Source organism: Anomalospiza imberbis, chromosome 4 (genome assembly GCF_031753505.1).
Source record: "Anomalospiza imberbis isolate Cuckoo-Finch-1a 21T00152 chromosome 4, ASM3175350v1, whole genome shotgun sequence".
NCBI classification, from domain to species: domain Eukaryota; kingdom Metazoa; phylum Chordata; class Aves; order Passeriformes; family Viduidae; genus Anomalospiza; species Anomalospiza imberbis.
This window is the reverse complement of record NC_089684.1, coordinates 1,115,899-1,126,314: the sequence shown is the minus strand read 5'-3', so window position 1 is coordinate 1,126,314 and position 10,416 is coordinate 1,115,899.

The window sequence follows — 10,416 nt, the reverse complement described above, 5'->3', positions numbered from 1 at the left end:
TTTCCTCTGTCCACTCTGTTACTGTGTTTTCTTCAGTAGCTGAAGGAACTTCAAGTAAACCTGCAGATATTCCTTCAGATGTGTAAAATTCTTCATCAAAAGAGTTCTCTGCATTCATTTTACTTGTGTTACAGAGAATAAGATAATACAGAGAATAGATAATACTTTGCTCACGCTTCACATAGGTTGTGTCTTACAGTTACAGAGTTGTAGGGAAAAACTTTTTCTGACTGTTCCAGCATAAGAACTAGTGAGCATCGGCTGCAAATACATTAATATAGCTTTCATCTGTGCTCAGTAAACTTGTGAAATTCTTTTCCACAGGTTGTAAAAATTTACATCAGTTAAGCAAACTGTTAAGCAAATTAATGGAAGAAGAAATCATTCAGAAGCACTAAATATATAAAACACATCACGAGTTCAGGAAATCTCTGAGCTGCAAATCATGGGAAACTGAGACAGGGTGTTTGGGAGAAATTTTCTATGTGCTTATCCTGCTGATTTACTGTTACTTCAGCTTCCACTATCAACTGTAAAAGTTCCTAGTAGGGTGCTTTGGGTACTGCAATATGACCCCCTGAAGCTTTTATAAGTGAACTTGTAAGCTCTTGTTGTTAACTAAAACATTGTCTTGACACTAATTCTCTGCAAGAGTTACAGATTTTGGGCTGCATGTAAAAGATGATAAATGTGTGTTTTCCAACACACACTTAAAGTGCTCTGCAAAGAGCGCCGTATACATTGGTAAAAGAAATTCTGCTAAAATTGCTCTTAGTGCTTCCAAGCCCTTGGAAAAGGAGTGTGTCTTCAAAGAGAGCGTGAAGGCCAGTGGACCAGACATTGTCACAGACACCTCACATGGGTGGCTTCAGCCTGCAGTTTGATTTCAGTGATGCTTCATCACCACCAAGTACCCGCTTCACAGCTTGTATCTCTCTCAGCAGCTTGTTGAAGAGTCATGTAACCTCTGGGTAAGAGACTTTAGGCCCTGATTTTCAGCCTTTTTGCTGCAAATAAACACTGCATTCCTGACATTTCAAGTACACAGGCAGAATATCCTCAGCTCCATCAAGCTGCTGACATGTTGTGCAGAGGAAATCTATTACAGCCTCAGGAACTGATGGGTTTCCTACTCATTCTGAACAGATTGACTGGTGCTAAATATATATATCCTGTATTTCCACACAATCATGGTGAAGAAGTCAACCTGTTTACCATTTTTTTAAGATGGAAAAAACCGAAAGGTGAATGTAAATTGGTAATTCATTAAGGAAAAACTAAATCACATTTTTCTTATCACTCCATGTTTCTAGCTCAAAGTTCACCGAACACAACACGAGACCATGCTCAGCAATGCACAGAGAGGGAAAGCTCATTGACACCATTGGGATGCCTGTGTAGTTTGTAATTTTGCAGAGAAAAATTTCCTTGAGGCTAAAGCATGGAAATTCTAAACAACTGCTGAAAGTCCATGACATGGGAAGGCTGTTTACTTTGATGTCTTTGGATGTTGCCCTGTGGCATCCACCTTTAAGAGATAGTCAGTATTCTGGCCTTGGGAAAATCCCCAGTGACAAAACATAGCTAGATACACTGAGTCCTACAGCTGGAGGGACTTGTGCATCCACAGCCTCGCTGCAAACAAATGAATAACTGCCCTGAGTATGAGCCTGAGCAGAAACAACCCGTCAGATTTGCAGCTTGGTGTTTAGTGCAGACCAGCACCAAATATCTGGCAGTGCTGCTACAGCTCTGTCAGCCCATGCACAGCAGGTGTGTGAGAGGCCTGGAGCCAGGGGCTGTACAAACCATGTCATGCAGTACAGGTAAGATGCTTTCACAAGACTCTAAGACAGCAGTTAACCTGCCTGACTCCTTCCAAGCCTTTCCCATAAGACTGAAGAAGGGGAGAAAGGGAATTGAAGAAACAGACAGCCTGATAAAGCTGCCCTCTGGGAAACCCAGCTCCCTGTTTCAGCTGACACCTCATTACTATCTGTGCCCTTTTCCAGCAAGTGACTGGCTCACTTTAAGTCTTGTCCCATGTGAGAGGTATGATATGAGCTAGTAAACAAGCTTGTTCTGCAAATATCACTGTAAATCTGGTGTGGGACCACAGGAAATTTCAGACACAACTTACTTTACTCTCCCTTAAAAATACTCTACCTTAAAACTAAGATTAGACCATAGATGTTAATGATTCAAATAGGTTTTTTCTTCCTTATTCCCCTGTTTCGCATACACTCTAACACTTTAACATTCCAGTCATCCTCCCAGCTATGTTTAAAGCAAGACTCTAGAAACCTGGTATAGCTTTCCTTAGTTATTGCTAGGAATAGATGGAGATGCAAGCAAGGCTGTGATTGGCATTGTCAAAGCAGGAGCTAATCAGCCCCTGGGAACAAACATTTTCTGTTCTGCTTGGAAAGCAGTAGGGAAAACTCAAGTTACATCTGATTTTCTCTCAACTCAGCTCTTTGCAGACAAGGACATGTTAAAATAAAACTCATTAGAAGAATAATATGTTAGTATTACCTGAGACTGAAATAAAAGGGGAAAGCAGACAGGTCAGCCCTCTAAGCCTAGAATCAGTGAAGCTGAACTAGCTGTGGCTCCTGCTCTTGCCATCAGATTTTGTAATGCCTGTTAAGTCACAAACTCCATCTGAAGTCTTTCCCCAGCACTAGACTATATATAAAATTATAAAATGGAAAATGAATAGATTCAAGTAGTTAGTTGGCTAAAAGGTTACTGCAGGGGGCAGGAAGGGAGAACAGGCAGAGAGTGTGATCATATTAGAGTGATTTCCGGCCCAGGGTCTGCAAGAGACATCAGAGTGATGTTATGCAAAAAGTTAAATGCCATACATATTATACCACAACGACCTAATACATTTTTTAGAGAGTCCAGGGAGCCAGTTTTCTCTGAAGTTCACAGGATTGTTGCCCTCATATAAACCTCCTCCTTGTGAGGAACATCATCCTGCAGAAAGGACTGTGTGAAAATTTGTCCTCACTGAAACCCAAGAGTGTTTCACCTTGGATTTTAAACCAGCCAATATTTTAAGTGTTGCTGTCTCGGCAAGAACTGTGCATAGAAAAATCACCTTTCACTGGCCTCACAGTTTCTGAAGCTCATGGGACAGTATCTGTGGAAAAAAACAAGGCCAATTAGACAACAATAACCCAGGCTTCTCCCTACAAAACAGCAGTCCCCTCCCAATGCAGCTAAAGGAAGCAACAAGGCAGATGAGGAAGGTAAACTTGGGATCTGAAAGGAAAGAGTCTCTGGTATTTATAAAAGCCAGAGGTTCACACGGAAACTTGGTTACAGCACTGATCCTCTCCAATCTATTTCAGGACACACAGCCCCTTTTCAGCTATAGTATTTGACTCATTAGTGCTGGAATACTGCTTCTCTTTTTAACTCTTTAAGTGGAAAACCTTGTACTTTGATTTGAAACCATAGCGACAGCTAGAATATATGAAGTGAGAGCCGAGTGCTGAAATTCATTGCATGAGTAAAATCAGAGAGAAAACCAAACCACAGCTTCAGCATGTGAACTGTAAGCAAAAAAGCCATTTGACCCATCATGGTTTTCTGTGATGGACATACCCACGACATGGAAAAACAGAAAGGGAAATTGCCTGCAGCAGGCACTGTGGCGAAGTGCAAAGAGTGCTGATGCATGCTACATTTCAAATGTTAATACTCTCTGAAAGAACAGCATGAATTGCATTTAATGTCTTCTCACGGGATCTTGGGCTGACTGAGGTTTGAAGGGACTACAGAGGGTCTCTCCTCTAGCCTCCTGCTGAAGCATGGCCAGCTCTGAGATCAGATGAAAGTAGACTTCACCATCCTCTTTGAAATATTAATAATGATGTTAAATACAAGAATAGTTTACAAGAAGGACACCTGTGGTACCCGATTTATTACCAGCTCCTAGGTGGAGGATGACCCATTAACCCTCAAAGCCTGATTATCCAACCAATTTTTCAGCCCTCTAGTTATCCACTCATCCAGACTATAGAGCTCTAACATGGGATACGAGATCGTTGTGAGTGGCAGCCTCAAAAGCCTCACCAAAGGCATCTGCAAAGCCAGTTATTTTATCACAGGAGACAATCAGGTTGATCAGGCATGACTTACCACTCTTAAGTCCATGCTAACTGATACCAATCACCTTCATTCCTTTATATGCCAAAAAATTCTTCCAAGAGTACTTGTTTCAAAATTTTCCCAGGGATCAAAGTGAGACTGACCGTGTGCACTGGATTGTCCTTTTTGGTCTTTTTTGACCATGTGTGTGTAGCATTTGCTTTTCTCCAGTCACTAGAGAGAGGCCTCTCCCAGTTTCGCTGACTTTTCAAAGATCATACAGAGGGAACCTTGCATCTCAGTGGACTGTAGCTACAACTTCTCAAGGTACCAGAGTCACTTCAATCCTTTAACCCTGAAAGCCAAGAAAATATTTTGAGGTAGTTGGTCCTCAGCCCTGTGAGGTCTTCTGGGGTCTAATATCTTACATTTTCTATTTAATATGTCTATATGGTACTAGATGAGAAATAAAGGCTCTAGCTATGATGATTAATAGCTATCAAACAGCAAGCTTAAAGGATCAAACTATAGATGACACCTGACTCTTAAGTTTCTGTTGCTCCTGTCCAGGTGATAAGTTGACTCGAAGGATATGATCCTTTCATTTAGAGAGGATTCAATACTAAAACCTAAAAAAGAGCTAGATACCTCAATCCCCACAACAGGAATACACTTACATATGCCTAAATATCTACAGTAGGAATAACTGGGAAACAAGTGGGATGTCCTAAGGAAGGAGGTGTATAGCTATTCACAACCCAAGTGCAAAATGTCTTTATCAGAATCACAGAATATGCTGAGTTGGAAGGGACCCACCAGGATCATCAAGTCCAAATTCTGGCCATGTGCACCCAAGGGTCACACCATGTGCCTGGGGGTAAACTCCTCTTTCCATCCATAGATGACTGTAACATTTTAGCAATTAATGCTGGATTATTCATCACTCATACTAACAATGCTTCATTCTTGGATTTTCTGCCTTTGGACCCTGCACTGACCTTTGTGAGCTTTCTGCTGCAGTGGATGTAGAAAACGGCAGCCAGGCCAGCCAGAGTCACAGTAACATCCTTACATACATTATCCCACTACATAGACCCTATTGGTTTTCAGGTACTGGGAGGAGACCAGCACAATTTCATATGTAGCTCCTTGGAAAGCTCAGAAAAAGTGCCTGGATCCTCAGAAGTGCTAGGGCTTCCCCATGCAGTTATGATCCATAGAAAAGGCATGCCTGGTTTTTGTTGGCTCATGATTTTTCTGAGAGCCTTTTTGCAGAGATATTATCCTAGGAAGGACAGGCATGTTGGGAAAAATTCTACTGTGTGGGGACGATCCTCCTTTGCAAATGCTGATGAGGTATAAGGAAAGGTGCAGGCTCAAATTTAATCTATTGGAAGGTGGGTAAGCTTTTTGTCATCCTAGAGAATATCTCTTGGTTTTTTGCTGTTGTACCTGGGTAATTTCTTGTAAATAAGAGCTCTTGGATTTGTCGACCAACAGGAACTGTCTATAAAACTATGTCAGCATTAGCACCAATGCAACTCTGTAGCATGATTCATGAGCTGATGCCAAGGACTTGGTGACCAAACTGTATGTGGGGAGAGGAGGTTGCTTTGAACCATTTCTAATCTGACTCGGAGCCTGAATGCCCTTAAGTGGCTGGGGCATGTCTGTTGTGTTTCTCAATCCCACCCTTTTGTCTGGCATCATCTGAAGGGATCCTGGTTTACACATGCTATAATGGTATCAAAGAATTCAGCCATGGGCAGGAGTGGAAGATTTGCTTTCAAAATGTTCCTTTAAAAAAAGAATAAAATGCTAAGGTCAGTACACCCTAAATACTGGTCTTGATTGTAGGAGTTTCCATATCACTGTTAGTCCAGGTTCCTCTCCTTGTGCAGACCTTTTCTACGACTTGTTAATATAAGCCTTTAGCTTTTCTCAACAAATTGGTTTGAACTTTCTAACCTCAAAGGTTAAGCCTGCTGCTCAGCGAGTATCTCATATTATCTGCCTTTATAAACTGGAAGAATGCCTGTGTCATCCCAGCCCTAGGTGTTTGCTCCACTCCTGGCAGGATTTTAAAATTGCAGGTTACACCTGTTTATCATCTGGAATGAGAAAAGCAATGTGATTCCCTCTGTAGCAGTACTGTGTTTATCTGACAGCTCAAGCTCAGGATCATGAGATCCTCAGGAGACCACGTTTCAACTTGGCATCCTGATTTGTGGCCTCTAATTGTTTGTTTTGAAAACAGAACTGTCACCAGCATCGCTTGAAAACAGAGCTCTGGTTTTAACTCTTTTGTAGCAGTCACTTGATATTACCGCTAAAATGAGAGAGCACGTTGGTGTTAATCGAGGTCAGCATCAGATGTGTTTTATTGGCTTCTGATTGCTACCACTACAACCATTATTCCTACTGCTTACTTTTCTATAACCTCCTGCTCATCCATTAGGTAATATATCAGTTAAGCAGGTTTCTTCCCCTCATAATTATAGGAAACGAGGAAAATAAGAAAGTCAGCTTCTGTTCCTTGAAAGTAATGGAAATGTTGTCATTTCACCAGCATCATATCAAGCTAATTGTGCTGAAAGACATATTATATAATTTCCCTTCTTCAAAAAAAGAGAGAAAAAAAATTGAAAAGTTAGGATTATGCACTTAAATCAGTTCCTAAAACTTAAGAGCTATAATTCCAAAAAGGAATAAGAAAGAGGCAGGCACCTGTCAGCACCATCACCATGAATAATGATGGCCTCAGTTCTAGTAATAAGCACTTTTCTCTGCTTTGTCTTTGGGGAGACATTCATGCCTGAAAATAATCACAGGGCACATAATTCACAAGTACATTCAAATGTAGATGTGTCACAGGGAATTTGAGATATAACAGAGAGATGTGCTGGACAGAAGTGCTGGGGAAGGTCATACCGTTCTGGGCAATCTCAAGCAAGATCCTGAGATGATGGAGGAAAGATCTAGTATGGTCTAGCAGGAACCTTCCACAAAGACCTACAAAGAACCGAGGTGTCCCACGTCTTTTTCTGCTTCATGGCTTAGAGGATATGCTACAGCCCCTTTTCAAAGCATGTGGTCAGTTTCTCCAAAAAGTAGGATCTTATTTTTGCATCAGGTGTTGATGTTCCATGAATCCTTCCTTAAAAGGAATGATGTGCTTTGTAAGCAGTTTAAGATATTTCCAAACACTGCATTCCTCACTAAGTAAATACAATTTCTTCTCCTTCTGCTCCTGTTAGCTTGCATTTATCTGATCATATAAGTCAAGTTCCTGTGGTGTTTTTAGTCTTAGTGGTAATTTTGATTTATTTTGATTAACGTTTCAAGATTTTACAAGGGAGCATAAGAGAGAAGTTTTGCAATAAACCAACTCACATTTGCGGGGAGATAATGGAGTTTGAATTCATGCTTGAACATTCCCTTTTTTCTCCCTGGTGAGTAAGGTGAGAAGTCACAACTCGGGGGCTCAGGGTTGAAGGCAATTGGCCTGGGAATATCATGCTTATCACCTCCTGAACGAAGTGAGAACGGGTAAAGATGACTAGGCAGGGCAGCAGGTATGTTTCTGCCCAACTGGCCCTGCTACCCAGAGACACTGGAGGAGTGCAGTAAAAAGAAATGAAAAATAAGTGCTGTGAAGGATGACTTTTTGAGTTGGCCAAGTTGCATGTTAAAGTCAGATTTTGGGAAGAGATCAGGCTTGGGAAGAGATAAAAATTATAAGAGTGTCTTACTCTCTGTTGACAAGCCAGTTTGGGTAGTTGGAAGCTTCGATTTCTTTTGCCTTTTTTATCTATTTCCACACAGCACTTGTAGCAAATTACCTTAGAAGTGTGACCAGGATGGAGCTCACTCTGGCTGGTCAGGGCTTCACTCCTAACCAGCAGGGACAAGCCCCAGGGGCCAACAGAGGTGAAGTGGGATGTGCTTGGAGGGACAAGGTTTGAACACCAAGCTATGCCCAAGCACTTATAGGATAAGGGTCGCACATGGACAGACTAACTTTACTATCATTGTTTGGATGTCATCAACACTCATCTGTCCTGGAATTAAGCTGCATGCTTTTAAAATAAGGCACTGTGTTTATCCGGTTAACAAGATGACTGGCAATGACCTAATCTTGAGGTGTAATATTTACATAGTAAAAGTAAGGATCTTTGATGAATAAAAAATAGTAATTAATGGTAAGAAACCAGGGATTCATTCACAATAAACCTGAGCCTGACTGAAGAAAGGCACCCTAAACAAGGGTTGAAAGAACCTTGGGAGAAGAAAATCATCATTCATCTTTGCACATCTTTTGGTTGAAGTTGTTTTAGGAATCACGTTTCAGAAGGAAAACACCCAGAGCATATAAACCACTTTGGCCATTGTTTATCCAAGGCAAAACACAGGGACACAGCTTAAGTGTGTATAAACAGTTAATTTCATGGGGAATTAGTCTGTATTTCAGGGATCAACAGGGCAGCAAGGTACAATGTGCTTCAAGTTGCCACTGAAACTCAGAAGGTCTATGACAAAGGTTTAAGTAGAATTTTTAATGGTTTTCAGAATATTTATCTTTGTAACAATTTTTCTGCTCTGATGTTTACTTTTTACCCGCAACAGCACCTACCAAAACTGAGGTAACAGTCCAGAATATTTATCCAACTTACTTAGGACATTTAAGGTGAGGATGCTTCTCTGGGGGCTCTGAAGTCAATCTTTCACATTACGGTCTATGATAATATATTTTAAATTAAAAAATATAGCATAAAAATAAATATTAAAAAATCAAAACAAAGTTCTAAATTTACCATACAAATTTTGTATTTCAGGCAAATTTGAAATAAAAGTAGGAGCTGACTGGCTCTGCTTCTGTATGTGGCATTTAACATGAAAAAAGTCAACAAGAACATCATGGTTGTTACTTCCAGGAAGCAATCTATTTTTAATATTACAAATGATTTCCTGTTTTCTTTTATCTGAGATTTCTTAAGAGCAAATGAAATTCAAGGGTTTAAACATTTTTTTTTCTCTTTGGCTGTGGTATGCAATCAAAGAGCGATATCATCATTTGTTATTTATTTTAAGAAAGCCTCTGCACTATATCAACTGGGCAGGGTAACATTGATAGGCTTTATGGTTCACAAATATCACCCTTGTCCTAGGTGAAAAGCTACTGCTGCTAGAAAGCTCACGCACTGTGCGTGCACCCAGTGTACGTGGGATACATGTTCTGAGACTGAGAGCAGCCAGGACATCTACTGATCTGCAATTAGATTATCCATGTTATTATTTTTAGTTCTTATTGAATTGGAAGCAAAGTGAGCTCAAAAAGAAACCGTCAAATGGCTCCAACTGAGATCAGTGATAAACAATGTTTTTTTCATACAGCAAAAAGCAGAGTAAACACAGCCCAGGTTTGCTCTGGTGGTGAAACTTGAAACAGCAAGAACATCGTTTTCAAATTCTTGTCCAGACTGCTGCAACCTGCAGAGAGTGATGTGTTAGAGAGACTTCTGCAGGCTTTACACAATCTTTGTGACACCTGCAGCACAGTCTGGAGGTGCCAGGGGAGCAAAGAGGAGTATGTATACACATAGCTGCCTATACAGCAGGTACTCATGTAGATGGCCAGACAACGTGGGGGGTCCTGCAAATTAGGAGGAAAATCCAGTGATGGAGCTGATTGCCTTTTCTAGTGAAGATCTATGAGAAAATCACATTTCTTGTTTTAATTTGACAAGAACTTCCGTCAGTAAAGCCAGTCAAGTTGCTGGTGTCAGGATGCAGCCTGGTAGTTCCCTGATTTTGCTTTGCAAGGTACCTTTCTCAGTGAGAGGATCTTATAACTTCCAGAAAGCTGTTAACTGCTTTTGCTGAAAAATGCCCAAACTTAGCATAAACCACTTTTAAAAACAAGCGTGTTTGGATTTGTCCATGTGTTATACTACTCCAGTTCTTTACTGCAAATTCAGAAGCTGTAATGACGCCCAAATGGATCTTTGAGTTTACCTCTTCACTGAGGAATGAGATGTCTGGGTTTTAGCTCCAGTCAGAATCCCCGTCTCCAGAGAATCATTGAAGTTTTGCCTTGTGACTACACTGCTAATCTTATGCAATGTGTACTCAATATTGAAAAGCCTACAATTGTTATTTGTGCACCCAGACTTAACCATAAAACTGATTTTCATACACTCAGATGCTTCCTCAGTGTCCACTTCAGAGTGATCTGTATTTGTGTTGCTCCATCCTCTTCTCTCTGACCATTTTGTTAGTTCTGAAACAGAATTGTTGCCATTGCAAACTGAGTTA